The sequence below is a fragment of the Sminthopsis crassicaudata genome, chromosome 4 (assembly GCF_048593235.1).
Source record: "Sminthopsis crassicaudata isolate SCR6 chromosome 4, ASM4859323v1, whole genome shotgun sequence".
Classification (NCBI taxonomy): domain Eukaryota; kingdom Metazoa; phylum Chordata; class Mammalia; order Dasyuromorphia; family Dasyuridae; genus Sminthopsis; species Sminthopsis crassicaudata.
Genome location: NC_133620.1, coordinates 221850316 through 221865201, shown reverse-complemented (window position 1 = coordinate 221865201; position 14886 = coordinate 221850316).

Below are 14886 nucleotides of genomic sequence, written 5' to 3'. Positions count from 1 at the left end.
AGAAGATCGTTGTACACTTCAATGCTGTGTATTCTGATGGAAGTGGATATCTTCAACATAAAGAAGATCCAACTCACTTCCAGTTGATCAATGACGGACAGAAATAACTACACCCAGAGAAGGAACACTGGGAAGTGAATGTAAATTGTTAGCACTACTGTCTATCTACCCAGGTTACTTATACCTTCAGAATCTAATACTTAATGTGAAACAAGAAAATGGTATTTACACACATATATTGTATCTAGGTTATCGTAACACATGTAAAATGTATGGGATTGCCTGTCATCGGGGGGAGGGAATATAGGGAGGGGGGGACAATTTGGAAAAATGAATACAAGGGAAAATATAAAAAAAATTACTCATGCATATATACTGTGGAAAAAAATTCTAAATAAAAAAAAACCCTTTCTGTTCCAACTTTTCCCCTCCTTCACTCTACCCTAGTTAAATATGTTAAAACCAATATATGTATATATATATATATATATATATATATATATATATATATATATATTTATACATTTATCTTGCTGCACAAGAAAAATCGGATCTAGAAAGAAAAAAAAAACCTGAGAAGGAAAACAAAATACAAGCAAACATCAACAGAAAGCATGAAAATGCTGTGTTGTGGTCCACATTCAGTTCCCACAGGCCTCTCTCTTGGTATATATGGCTTTCTTCCTTACTAAACAATTGGAACTGGTTTGAATCATCTCATTATTGAAGGAAATCATGTCCATCAGAAATGATCATCATATAGTCTTATTGCCATGTATAATGATCTCCTGGTTCTGCTCATTTCACTTAACTGATATTCATGTAAGTCTCTTCAGGCCTCTCTGAAATCATCCTGATGGTCTTTTCTTACAGAAAAATAATATTCCATAACATTCATATACCATAATTTATTCAGTCATTCTCTACTTAATGGGCATCCCTTCAGTTTCCAGTTTCTTGCCACTACAAAAAGGGCTGCCACAAAAATGTTTACACATATGGGTCCCTTTCCCTCCTTTAAGATCTCTTTGGGATATAAGCCCAGGAATAACACTACTGGGTCAAAGGGTATGCACAGTTTGATAACTTTTTGAGCCTAGTTCCAAATTGTTCTCCAGAATGGTTGGATCCATTCACAGTTCCACCAACAATGTATCAGTGTCCCAGTTTTACCATATCCCCTCCAACATTCATCATTATCTTTTCCTGTCATCTTAGCCAATTTGACAGGTGGATTACAATCTCTTTCAAGAAACTTTGTAATATTCTGGGAATTGATATAATCAACACAATGGCATCTGAAAACTTCAGCACATTTGGAGGACTTCATTTATCAAAAATCCCTCTTTAACCTTAACACTGTATTTAATTTCCTTCATTACAATTGCAAATACTTCCATTGAGTTACAGATATCTGTTTTATGATCCACCTCATTTTTCTGTAGGGTAGTCATTGATAAAGGTTATTCCTATTATTATTATATCTTCCAAAGAATCTTGAATGATTTTGATGTTTTCTCTAGATGGAAGACACTTTGTTGTAACTAACTCTATAAGATTTTGTTATACAAAATAAATTTTGTTGTCAACTAGCAAGCAAACACAATGGAATTTAATATTTTCTATAGCTTTCAGGTTAATTGTAAAATGATAAATTGTACTAATTGTTAATGTCACTGGGAAAGCCTTTTTGGTCCTTCCTAATTCTTTCTTCAAGGATGTCCTCAATTTTTGTAAAAATGGAAAAATAGAGATTTTGAAGAGAATAGATGGAACAGCAGACATACAGCCTCTTTTTTCAGTATTTACAAAGTCTAAGTATACCCCCCTCCCATACCTTTTTATCTTCCCCTTCTTTTAGATATATTTGTATATTGGTCTTTCAATACATTCATAAATGTGTTGCCTCTAACATGACAATTGAATCATTTTTTGGCAATTGAATCATTTTATTAATAAGGCCAACAGATTTTTTAATGTAAAAGGATGGTTATTTGTCTATTTCTTTTAGAACAAAGACAATCAGAACAAAGACAAACATGTTCACCAAACACTTCATCAGGAGTTTCCAACTATGGAACTTATGAGGGGAGACAATGTGAAAGAAAAAAAAAAGATGGATGATATGATAAAAATTAAAATGGGAAATCCCCTTTGATAACATTAAAAAGATCAAAGAGGGCAGTCCCCTTTGACAAGTATACCTTACAATAAAAGACAAAGGGAAAAAGAGATGTCTCTCTTCCTCTAACAGTGGTCCTCAAACTTTTTAAATAGGGGGCAAGTTCACTGTCCCTCAGACTGTGGGAGGGCAGGACTACAGTAAAAACAAAAGCTCACACTCTGTCTCTGCCCTTCAGCCCATTTGCCATAACCTGGCAGGCTGCATAAATGTCCTCAGCAGGCCATAGTTTGAGAACCCCTGCTAGTCTAAAACATCTTTAAAATAGGAATTCTTCATGTTTTTAGTGTGTTACAGCCCCCTTTGGCACTCTGGTAAAGTGTATAGATCCCTTCTCAGAATAATGTTTTTAAAGGAAATCAGTTTTTAAAAATATAGTTATCAAGAAAAATTAAGTTCATGATCCCCTTGAAATCTATCCTTGGATACCAGATTAAGAACCCCTTCTCTATAAGCATATCAGTACAGGCATATTATTAGGATTCAAGTACAGAATGGTTCTTCCATAAGGTATGAAAAAAAACAGTTCTTATAATAATTTTTACAAATCTTTCCCACCTTTCTTTTGTTTATTGTCCTTCTTTTACTTTCCTCCTGAAATGTCCTTGAGTTATTTCTACTTTTCACTGCTTTATAAGGTTATTTCTTTCATAGTCATTCAAGTCAACAAGCATTTATTAAGCACCTACTATGCATCAGATATTGTGTTAATGGCTAGAGAAACAAAGAAAGAAAAAATAATCCCTGCTCTAAAAGGAGCTCATAGTCTAATGGGGAGGTTGGGAAGATATTCCGTCAACTTTATGAGATTTTATAAAAAGCTTAAATTTTAACCTAGGATTGCCTTTGGCACACTTCTCCCTCCATTTAGCAACTACATCAGCTATTTGCTGAGTAAGATATTTTTTGGTCTATTGTGGTTTACTTGTTATTGAAATTAATTTATACCAGTCAAACTTCTGGATGAAATTATTATAATGAATGTCAATGTCACTTCTGTCTGGTTTTGATCATTTATTGGAAGTTACTTGTTGAAATAGTTTGTTTTAATTATATGTCATATCTTTTTATCATTATTATTTAATTCTGTGATTCATTCTGACAAACTGATTGTCTGCCCATACACAGAAAGTTGAGTCAAGAATAACTTCCTCATCAATAACAATTTTTGTCTCTCCACTAAAATAGTATTTATCTTGTTCTTGATTATTAGATATTATTTGGTGCTCATCATATCTGGTATCAATACTTTCCTCACATAAAGTTCATGCTATAAAATCATGAGACTTCAGTGTAATAGAAATCCTTTGGCCTCTCTTACTGCTTCTTCCTAAGCCATACTTTGTCATATATTTATCCCCATTCTTACCTTTTCTCACCTTTCCATGAAGTAGTCCAGGATCAAAGTTTATATTGATTTAATCTAGAGGGTGTTATCAAATTCTTTGTATATTGTGTCAGCCATTTCATTGTTAATGAAAAACTCTCTTAAGAGTATATTACATATCCCAGGATTCTCATGGAAAAAAAGTAAATTCTATTCCACTCCCACAAGAGAGATACATGTTCAATATGAAGAAGTTTTTCATAAGTCTCATCTATAATAGCTTAATTCATTTACTCTTATTCTGCCTTAGTGATGTTGGAGAACAACTTGTTGCTATTCTCCACAGAATCATTCTTTATGATTTTAGAGCTGGAGAGGACATCAAACATCATCTAATCCAATTAGCAAATAGAAACAAAAGAGGTTAAATGACGGTCTCCCTCCTTTAACTCATACAATTAATGAATGTCATGTGAAATTTGAGCTCAACCTTGGTTTTCAAGTAAGTGTTTTGTTTTTTCATACTACCAAACATAATTAGCATCACAGTTGTATCAAGAGTTGAAGAACTGCTTCTTATTAGAAGAACTCCTTCAATAAGGCATGAACAACATGCGATATTGGCTTAGGGGCTTTGAGGGAAATATATAGGAAAGAACAAGAGGACTGGCTAAAAGAAAACTAGAAACTATCAGAGTTATACCATCAGAGTTGGTATAGCAATTTCTCTATAGCAAAACAATTTGGAAGCATTCAGTCTGAATTCCCATGATGCCATGCCAGTAGGCAGAAATTCCAAAACCTACAAATGCTTGTTGTCCCCTCCTGACTCTCAGAAAGGGAACTCTCTAAAGAGCTCAAAGACCACCAGGAAGATGCCTACCTAACCTGGAAAGTTGCCTGATCCCAAGGAAATTAGATGTTGCAAACCTTTTCTCCTTCTCTGATGTCTTTTCAGTCTTAAACTATCCCAAGGAGTGATAAAGGAATGATCACATCCTCTTTTGTAACTGAGGTAAATCCTGTCTTTCATTTGGGTTGGGCATTTTGCCCTTCTCCAGTGACAATGGTATGGGATTTTGAAGGAATCCCTGACACCCAGAGAGGTGCTGGCTGGGAAAACTGGCACACCAACTACCTAACTATTAGTTTCAAGTCTGTAGCTTTGCTCTTGGGAACTGCCTCTTCTGAAGAATGTAGAGGAGGGAAGGAAGGGAGAGAAAGACTTGTGAAATATTTATTACCAGAGAATTTGACACCAGAAAATTTAGCAGCTGCTACTCTATTCATCTGTTCAGTTCTGAAACAGAGAATTCAGCTAATTCAGAACTTCTGAGATGTAGACTTCTAGAAATAACCTGTGGAAATGACAATTCATCAAACCTTTTCACACTTTAACTCCTTTATCTCAGAAGTTAATAGAATCACAATTTTCTGTTTGACAATTCAAGTAAATATGCATTTATGAAGTAGCTTCTGTGTGCAGGGCACTGTTCTAGATATAGGAGGAAATAAAAGGTTTAGGTAAAATGTAAATCTTGCTTTCATGGAGTTTACAGTTATGTCTAGTAAGATAAAATATGTATCCTGCTAACTGTAACATACATGATATAATTTTTATGGAAATGTTTTGTATAACTTCACACGTGCTTTCTCAATAGAGGAGGGTTGGTAAGGAGGAAGAGAGAGAATCTGGAACTCAAAGTTTTAAAAACAAATGTAAAAAATATTTTATATATTACTGGGGAAAACAAAAATATTTTTAAAAAAATACATGATAAATGAATTCAAGTAGTACAAATGTTTTATGTGAGATTCAAGGGCTTGGGTCATGGTCTCATAATTTTTTCCACTTGTAAGCATGTTAGAAACCCTTCCTTCAAGCATAGAACAGAAATTATCAGAAACAAACCAGTTAAACTAGACTGGCCTCTAGCAAAATGGTACTTAGCAGCTACAGAGAATGTTTGTGTCCATTATTAGTTGTAACAGAAGTATGATTGTCCCAAACCTAGTTTCTGTCTCACCCACAGTATTTAGAGAGAGCAAGTAATTTCATTTTCTCTTTAAAATTAGTAGTTTAATTTTTTAAAGTCTTATTGATGACTTTAATTTTTGACATCATATTCATTTTTATACGCCTCTTCCCTACCCTAGGTAACAAAGATTTATTTTTTAAAAAATTCAACAAAACCAACTAATCATTGATTATGTCTGACAACATACTCAACATCCCATACCCATGCTTCTTCAACAAAAAAAGAATGGATCAATTTATCATATTTTCTTGGGGCCACACTTGGTCACTACAATTACATAGAATTCAGTTCCATCTTCTTGATCTTTCCAAGGGTTTGACACATAGTAGGCACTTCAAATTTCACCTCTGATATTGTAGACAATTAAGTTAGGCTTCCTGGGATCTGAGTTTTCACATCTGTAAAATGAAAGCATTGTAGTAGATGATCTCTGAGGTCACTTCTAGTTCTAAATCTATGATTCTAGGACTTTCTGAGTCATTAGTTAACATCTGAATTAATAGCTTCTATGGTGTCAGGGAGATAGCTGAGAACAAGAAGAGACCATGGGATAAGCACTTGGAAATGGAACACCTGGCAGTACAAAAATAAATATTTTTAGTCCTGTGCTATAAGGATTTAATCTGGCCACCAAAACCTGGTAGAGGATCTATAATAAGATGGCTCTTGGGTCTTAGATCAAGAAATGTCTAAGATGGGGCAATTATCAAGTTGTGGGGTTGAAAAGCATGTCTTGAGCTGAAGTAGAACTATACCTGGGTTAGGGTGACTAGGGCTTTGAACCAATATTTTTACATTTAAAGAGTGATTATAATACTTAAAGTCTTTTAGCAGGACTGAAACAGCTGAACCTAGAAGCTAATTAGCAAGAATACTTAAAATAATGGCTTAAAATAATGAACCACAAAGGTAAACTTCTGAAGTCTGGTCTCACTATGTTCTCTACTCTCCCTCTCCTACTTTCCTATCTCCAACATAACTTATTTTTAAAAGTTTATCTAATGATGGGCTTGAGATGGCACAAAAATTTAACCCTTAGCTGGGGATATAAGCATAAGCCAATCAATTAAACATCAGCCATGGTACTCACAAGTAAAGCTGAGAGTCGGGACTGGAACAAAGGTAGAGATTCATCCCAGAAACAGGCAGGTTGAAGTATGGCCACCACAAAAGGTAGGTTGGTGATATGACAGACTAAACTATGCTCAAAAAGCCAAAGTCTAGATGGGAGACTGAAACTAAGCCTTGTGTCTAAGACAGAAACTGAAATCACTTCCAGGAGGCCAAGTTTAAATTAAAATTCAACAATCATCTATTAAGAATCCACTATATGCTAGATTTAGCATTAGTCACTGGAGCCAAACAGTTTACAGATCACATCTTTTTATCTGGGGCAGAAAAGGAGGTAGACAAGACACAGATGGGGGATAATGATATAGTCTGAGTTCTATACTGGTGTCTTCAGAATATTTCCAACATGTTGGATGGATCCTTTAGAAACAGTTCACAGGAGGATATAGACACAAACCACACAAGAAAGTCATAAGGCATGAATTGATTATTTTCTTTGGAGGAAGTATCCACATGAATAAGATCTTGGATTCATTACAAGATCACAAATTGAGAGTTGGAAGGAACATTAAAAATATTAAGTCCAATCCTTCATGTGTAGATGATAAAACTGAGACAAACAGAGTTAAGTGGCTTGCCCAGGGTATCACAGCTACTAAATATCTGAGACCAGATTTGAACTCAGAAAGACTCCAGCTTGGAATTCCTAGGAATGTCACCTAGCTGCCCTTTCAAAATTTATCTTATTCATTCCTTGTAAGGGTATGGAGTCCCTAATTGAGCTGTCCTATATGAGTCTGAACTATAATTGCAATTCTATTTACCTTGTGGATTAATTATATATCAACCCCACTACACTGGGTAATTGCTAAGTTTTCTTCTAGAACATATTATTAAAGTGATGATTAGTGAACATTTAGAAAAGAAAGCAGTGATTATAAAGAGCCAATGTGACTTCAAAGGACTAGTCACTCCACATTAAGGGCATGTGCTGAGTATGTCCAGGAATATCCCAATGTATCAAAAAGGGAAAAAATGGTTTTGTACTTTAACATAATTACAGGATAAACTTAATTTGAAAGTATGGATTGTCATACAACATAATCAGTGCTGAACTGGAAATCAAGATGTTGGAGAAATAGATAAAAAGCTCAAGATCACTCATAGCATGTATCCTCCTATCGTGACACTGTATAATCATTCATCTTTCTCTTTCCCTCTGACTACTATGCAGGAAATAACTTGACTTATATAAGCAGCTGTTTCTTTTTCAAAAATTTAGTTTTTTAAATAGCTTTTTATTTACAAAACATATGCATGAGTAATTTTCCAACACTGACTCTTGCAAAACCTTGTGTTCCAAAATTTCCCCTCCTTCCCCTCACCCCTCCCTTAGATGGCAAGTAATCCATTACATGTTAAATATGCTAAAATATATGTTAAATCCAATATATGTATACATATTTATACATGTATCTTGCATAAGCAGCTATTTCAAAAAATATAAATAAAGGGACAGAAACTGAATTTAGAGTCAGGAAAATCCAATTTCACATCCTATCTCAGACACTTGCTTGTTTGTGTGACACTGGGCAAATGAATCTCTTAGCCTCAGTTTTCTCATTTATAAAAGGGGGATAACATCTAACTTACAAGATTGTTGCTCGTTTCAAATGAAACAATATATGTAAAGCACTTTGCAAACCCTAAAACTGATATCAAGGCTATCTATTATTTGTATTCTTTTTCTTATGTACTCTACTGAAATAGTAAAACAAGTCTTGGGGTTTCATGTTTTCATTTAATCATATAATATTCTTTTTAAATTTAAAAATAGGGTATAAGATATTCATTTGGGGGGGTGGAGATGAGACCATTAGGATTAAGTGATTTGCCCAGCTAGGAAGTATCAAGTATATGAGGCCGGCCCCTGAACAATACTATGTTAAAAATAATTTGGACTGGGGCATATAGATAGCCCAATGGATAGATTATCAACCATGGACATGTCAGGAGGACCTAAGTTCAAATGTGACATTAGACAGTTATTATATCTTAGCTGTATGACCCTGGGCAAGTCACTTAATCCCAATTGCCTGTAAAACAACAAAACTAACATAGTATTATCCAGCCCTAATCTCTGAATTATAATTATTATAATAAATTATAATATTTAATAATAAACATATTGATGTACTAAATACTATTGCTGTTTATTAATTATAACATTAGCTATAATTACATTACATACTTTATATAAACATTATATATATTACAATAAATTACATTCATAAGATTTCTAACATTAATTAATGTTAAATTAATTACAATAAAGTATATTTGACAATAATAAAATAAACTGTAATTAACAACAAATTATAATAAACTAATTGTAATTAATACTTAATAATAAAACTGAATTATAGTGAACATGCTGATAGTAGTTCAAATGCCCGGGACTTCTCTATTAAGAGCATATATGAAGATAATACCAGATCCAGTTCCAGATTTTGTCTCCTAGCTCAAGCCAGTACTTTTTTTAATCTAATGACCAACAAAACAACAGTACTCATAGGAAGAGTGGGCTCAAACTTAAGAGTACAATGGTAATTAGGACCATATGTGGGTCTGGAAGCCTTTGTTCTCTTTTTGGAATCTGAGTAAGATTAGTTAGTGAAACTGCCTCTAGGTTATTATGTTCAATTCTGGATACCACAATATAGTATTGGAGAATCTACAGAAGGGTAGTCTTTGCTATATGAAGACCAGATGAAGGAACTTGTTTAGTCAGTTGAAGAGAATACTCAGAGCATACATAACTGTCTGGAAATCCTAAAAGAGCTGTCCAGTAGAATAAGGGATTGGATGTATTCTGTGTGCCCAAAGCAAAGGGGGAAAGGTGCAAAAGAAAAAATTAGTCTTGATGACAGAAAAATATTTCCTAACAACAATAAATGAATAAGCTACTTATTGCATATATTATCATATCCCAATGTGCTACTTTCTTTTCAGGATAGGGTTGGATTTTATGGCCATTAAAGTTTCTTCCAATTTCTTGATTCCATGACTGTGCTTCCAACACCAAGTCTCATCTAGAATCTATGAGTCCAACACACTCTAGAATCCCTAATTCTCTGAGCTTTTCAGGTGTCGATGAAAGGGGATTATACTTTTCCTACAAATGTAGACTCTTATTAGGAAAAAAGATTCATTAGGATCATCTAGAAGGCAAAATGGGATTTAGAACTCGAAGGTAACTTAGAGATCATTTATACATTTATACATGAGGAAATTGAGACTTTAAAAAAGGAAGTAATTTATTTTAAGAGTAATGCAGGTGGTAAATAGCAGAGTTCAGATTCAAACCCAGTTCCTTTTTTTTTTTTTTTTTAATTCCACATTTAGTGTTCTCACTATTGAGGCATCTAGGTGATGAAATAGGTAAGAGCACTGGGCTAGGCATCAGGAAGATTTGAGTTCAAATCCTGCCTGAAATACTAGTTGTGTGATACTGGCCAAGTCATTTAAAAATCTTTGCCTGCCTCAGCTTCTTCGTCTATAAAATGGGAATAAGAAAAACACTAAAAGGCCAAGGTAATTGTAAGGTCCTTTGCAAATCTTAAAACACTACACAATTGCTAGTTATTTTTGTCATGATACCAGTCAGTAATACCTATTACTCATACTAAGGTTAGTTATTAACATAAAAATAACAACATATTTAGAGAATGGTTTTAAGGTTTACAAATCCTTTCTTCATAACAATCCATGGAGATTGTTCAGCTCTCTTATTTTTTAGATGAGCAAATTAAGGTCAGACTGTGAGAAGCAAAGCTAAGATTAGACTCTAAATGCACTTCAATTACATTGCTTCTCAGTGGGCAACCCAGCACATTTGAAGAAAGGGAATTTGTGGGTTTGCATGCAAAGTTTGTCTTTGAAGTTTATCTTTAGCAGCAGTCACTCCTTCCCTATCAATAGTTCTTTAATTCCTCCCTTCTGGGTTACCTTACCCCACCCCAGCTCTCCTTCTTATATCCTATTTCTGCTAATCCCTACTCAAGTCATAAAGATCATGTTTTAGACTGGAAGGGACCTATGAGCTTGAATTTTAACCCTTAGATTAGAACCTCTATCCTGGTATTAAGGGCCTGGGTGTATTTAGGGAAAATTCTCATTTCTCTGGCTTGTTAACCCCACCCAGACAATCTTGAATTATACTATCCAACATCTTCCAGTGTTTTGAGAAAATTGATCTCAATCATCTCTTCTATCTCTGACTACCATAATCACAAATCACAAAATACTTTGATAAATTCATTTAAACTGCCCTTTTAATCTCAATTTATTTTTCATTTTTCTCAGTAATTTTCCCCTTTTCTAATTCAGGCTGACAACTGTTCATCCCCATTTATGTTTCCATTTTTATCCATATTTTAAAAACCAGGCTGGTTTCAGATTCACTAATTTTTTAAACTATCTCTCTTTTTGACATTGAGAGGATGTCCACTAATTGGGAAATGACTAAATAAATTGTGGTATAGAATTGTGATGGAATACTATTGTGATATAAAAGATAACAAGAGGTTTCAGAAAAATAGGGGGAAATTATATGAACTGATGCAAAGCAAAGTGAAAGAAACAGGAAAACATTGTAAATATGATCAACTATGAAAAAGTTAACTAGTGAAAAACAATGATCCAAGACAATTCCAAAGGATCCTTGATGGAAAATGCTATCCATTTCCAAAGGGAAAATTGATGTACAAATTAAAGCATACTTTTTTTCCCCCACTTTATGTTTCTTGTTATTGTGTGTGTGTGTTCTTTTACAACATGATTAATATGGAAATGTGTTTTACATGACCTCCAATATATAATCAATATAATTCTTGCCTTCTCAAGGGATGGAGAATGTAGGGAGAGAATTTTTTTAAATGAACATTAAAAAATTTTAGTGTAACTGGAAAATATTTAACCACATTAAAATATACTAAAATGTTTCCTTAATATTCCGAAGTTGGCAAATATCAGCAAACACAAACACTTCAAAATAAAAAGGAACCTGTATAAGAAACCATTAATCCCTCCTATATATAACACAAACCAACTTTCCAAGAGATTTCCTTGCTAATTTCAAGGTCAAATCTGAAACCAAAAGAAAGTTTAAATAGTTGCAGCGTGAAGGAAGGTACATCACTTTTTCATTTTTTTACCTCTATTTCTAAGGGTGATACAAAACATTATTTTTTTCTCTACTTCCTTCCCTGAGTTGCAGCTTGTTGCAGCTTTTCTTACTAATCATCTACTGTAGCTACTCTTAGTCTCCTAAAAAATCCGTGGTCATGGTTGGATTTACTGCCAAAGGGAACAATTCCCAGGATCTCAGGATGCTTTTGAGGGCCTCATTTTATTACTTTTTTTCTAAAACTTCACATAATTGGGTAATTACAATTTTTACTGAGACAATTCTTTTCGAATTCAATTCAAATAATTCAACTTACACAATGTGAGCAGAGTACTATACTAGGCAGGAGATAAAGTTTATTCAAATCCCTGCCCTCTCAGAATTCAATAAAGCAATATGATAAATACGTGGTACTGAGATATTACTCCAAAGAATTTAAAGTGAAAAAAGACATTTTTAATAAAACTGTGTAAAAGGAGCTCAGAAATATCTTTGGGTAAATGTGCTCTTTCTGCCCCACTCCAGTCACATCTCTTCTTGCTTATAACCTTCATATTACTTATCTATGTACTCATTTTTATATAAATCCTTCCAGGAACGGAAAATTCTAATAACACTTAGGAGAACCTTTTCTACACAAGTCCTCAGTGCCAAGAAATTGTGCCAGTGAGATGACTCTTTTAGCCCTGTGGATGACAGAAAAGTACAACCTTGGGAAAAGCAAGTGGGAGTCAAGCAACTGACAAGAATAAAAGACTCGCTATATTAATCAGCACCTTGGACAGGTGCTCAGTATCTTCACTACTTCTGTTCCTGTTATTTCCAATCAGTTAAGATGCTGGAAAAACACTATAGCTGAATTATATAAGGTCACCTAAAGCCAGTACAAAATGAGAGTGGTTTTTCTGGAGTCAGGACAAAAAACTGGTGAAACATCTATATCTTCTCATCCCTTCTCGGCCCTTACTTGCTCTTGTTCTCTTCCTAATGCTATATCCCATTCCTCATATCTGTAAAATTGTTCACTTTCTACATTAGTCATAAGTTCTTGAAAGAAAGCAGTTTATCTAAGATTGTGTGTGTGAGAGAGTGTATTCTTGGAGAGATTCAATGCATTTTAAGAAACTATGGTCACCCAAAAAAAAAGAAGAAAGTTCTCTCTCTCTTTTTTTTTTACTTTATTTTTTTTCCTAGTAGGACTCTTGAGTTAAACAAAAGAGATGTTATTGATACATATTATTATCACTATTATTATAATTAAAGATATTAATGATAGCAGGAAAAGGAAAACTTACTTTGTAACATATTTAGACACAGAACAATCCAATAGCATTTTAATGGGAGGATGTGAGCAGAAAAAGGTTAAACCCTTCCCCCCTCTAAGGCAGAGAAGCCTCAAACAAATTTCTCTTTCCCAACACCAGATTAGAAACCATGGTCATTGACTAAAGGAAAAGTTAGGCCCATATGAAACCTAAAGAAAGGAGCTGAAAAATGATGGCACACACACACAAAGTTTAGGATAAAGAGTTGTTGCTTTCCATCTGTTAAACATCTCCAGCCCACACCTTGAAGGACTTTTTTTCATATGAAAACGTTTCAAACATGACTATCCTATTTAGGGGTTAGAGATGTGAGGTCTCTTTTTTTTTTAGGATCAGGAATTTCCTAAACTATAATATTTATTGCTATAAACCATGCCTCTAATATGTAACCAGGACTGATTACAGTCTAAAACTTTTTTCTAAAACTTCACATAATTGGATAATTAAAATGTTTATTGAGACAATTCTTTTAGAATTCAATTCAAATAATTCAACAACAGTGACTTACACAGTGTGGGCAGAGTATTATACTAGGCAGGAGATAAAGTTTATTCAAGTCCCTGCCCTCTTAGAATTCAATAAAGTAATATGATAAGTACATGGTGCTGAGATATTACTTCCAAACAATTTAAATTGGAAAAAGACATTTTTAATAAAACTGTGTAAAAAACGCTCAGAATTTACATTGGGTAAATGTGCTCTTTCTGCCCCACTCCAGCCCTATATTTTCTTACTTATTCTTCATGTTACTTACCTATGTACTCATTTTTATATTAATCCTTCTAGGAACTGAAAATTCTAATAACACTTGGGAGTTTGTGTAGTTTGGGTTTTTTTTTTTAAATTTTTTTTGTCTATACTGCTATATATGTGAATTTTAAAATTATAACCCATCAGTTATATCTAAATAGTTGACTCCATGAAAGCTGAAATACATTGTCATTCTTGTGAGGTTTGTATTCTTGCATCTATGTAAATGGTTATAAATTGTGTGCATATACCCTATATTTATGTTATATAGATGACATTTGTTTTGACTGTTAAAATTCAAAAATTAAAATGCTTATGCAAAAAAGTACATGATAACTATAATACAAAATAATTGATGATAAGTATATTATCAATATACAAGTGCTATGTGAAGGCTGAGGAAAAAAATGTCATTACTGCTTAAGGAGGTCAAGGAAAGCATCATAGAGGAGTTTATATTTAAATTGGTTTTTAAAGAATAGATAAAAATCTAACTGGTGAAGAGGGGAAAGGAGATATTCTAGGAACTAAGTAAACAAAGGCACAGAAAGGCATGTTCAGGGATCATAGACATAAAAACTGAAAAAAACTTCAGAAACCATATAGTCTAATTTTATAGATGAGGAAACTGAGGCACAGGGAAACAAAGCAACTCATTCAAACATAGCATGAGTAGATGAGAATAACATAAGGCTGAAAATTCAATGTGCTACAAAATTGTGAAAAGTCTTAAATATCATGCAAAATGATTTAAACTTTATTCATTAGACAATAGATTTTCAGTAAAAGCATAACCAAATCTTTGTAAAAGTAGTCTAGTCTCACAGTAATATGTTATATGACTTGTGGTTGTATATAAAAAAAGAAATTTATTGATGAAAACAAAGAGAAAGCAATCTTTGAAATAGAGTCGGCTTAATACATTTCCCAGCAGATTAGCCAGAGGCTAGTCAAGTTTGTGACAATATCACAATCAAGATGGATCTCGGGTAAGCCAATATTTC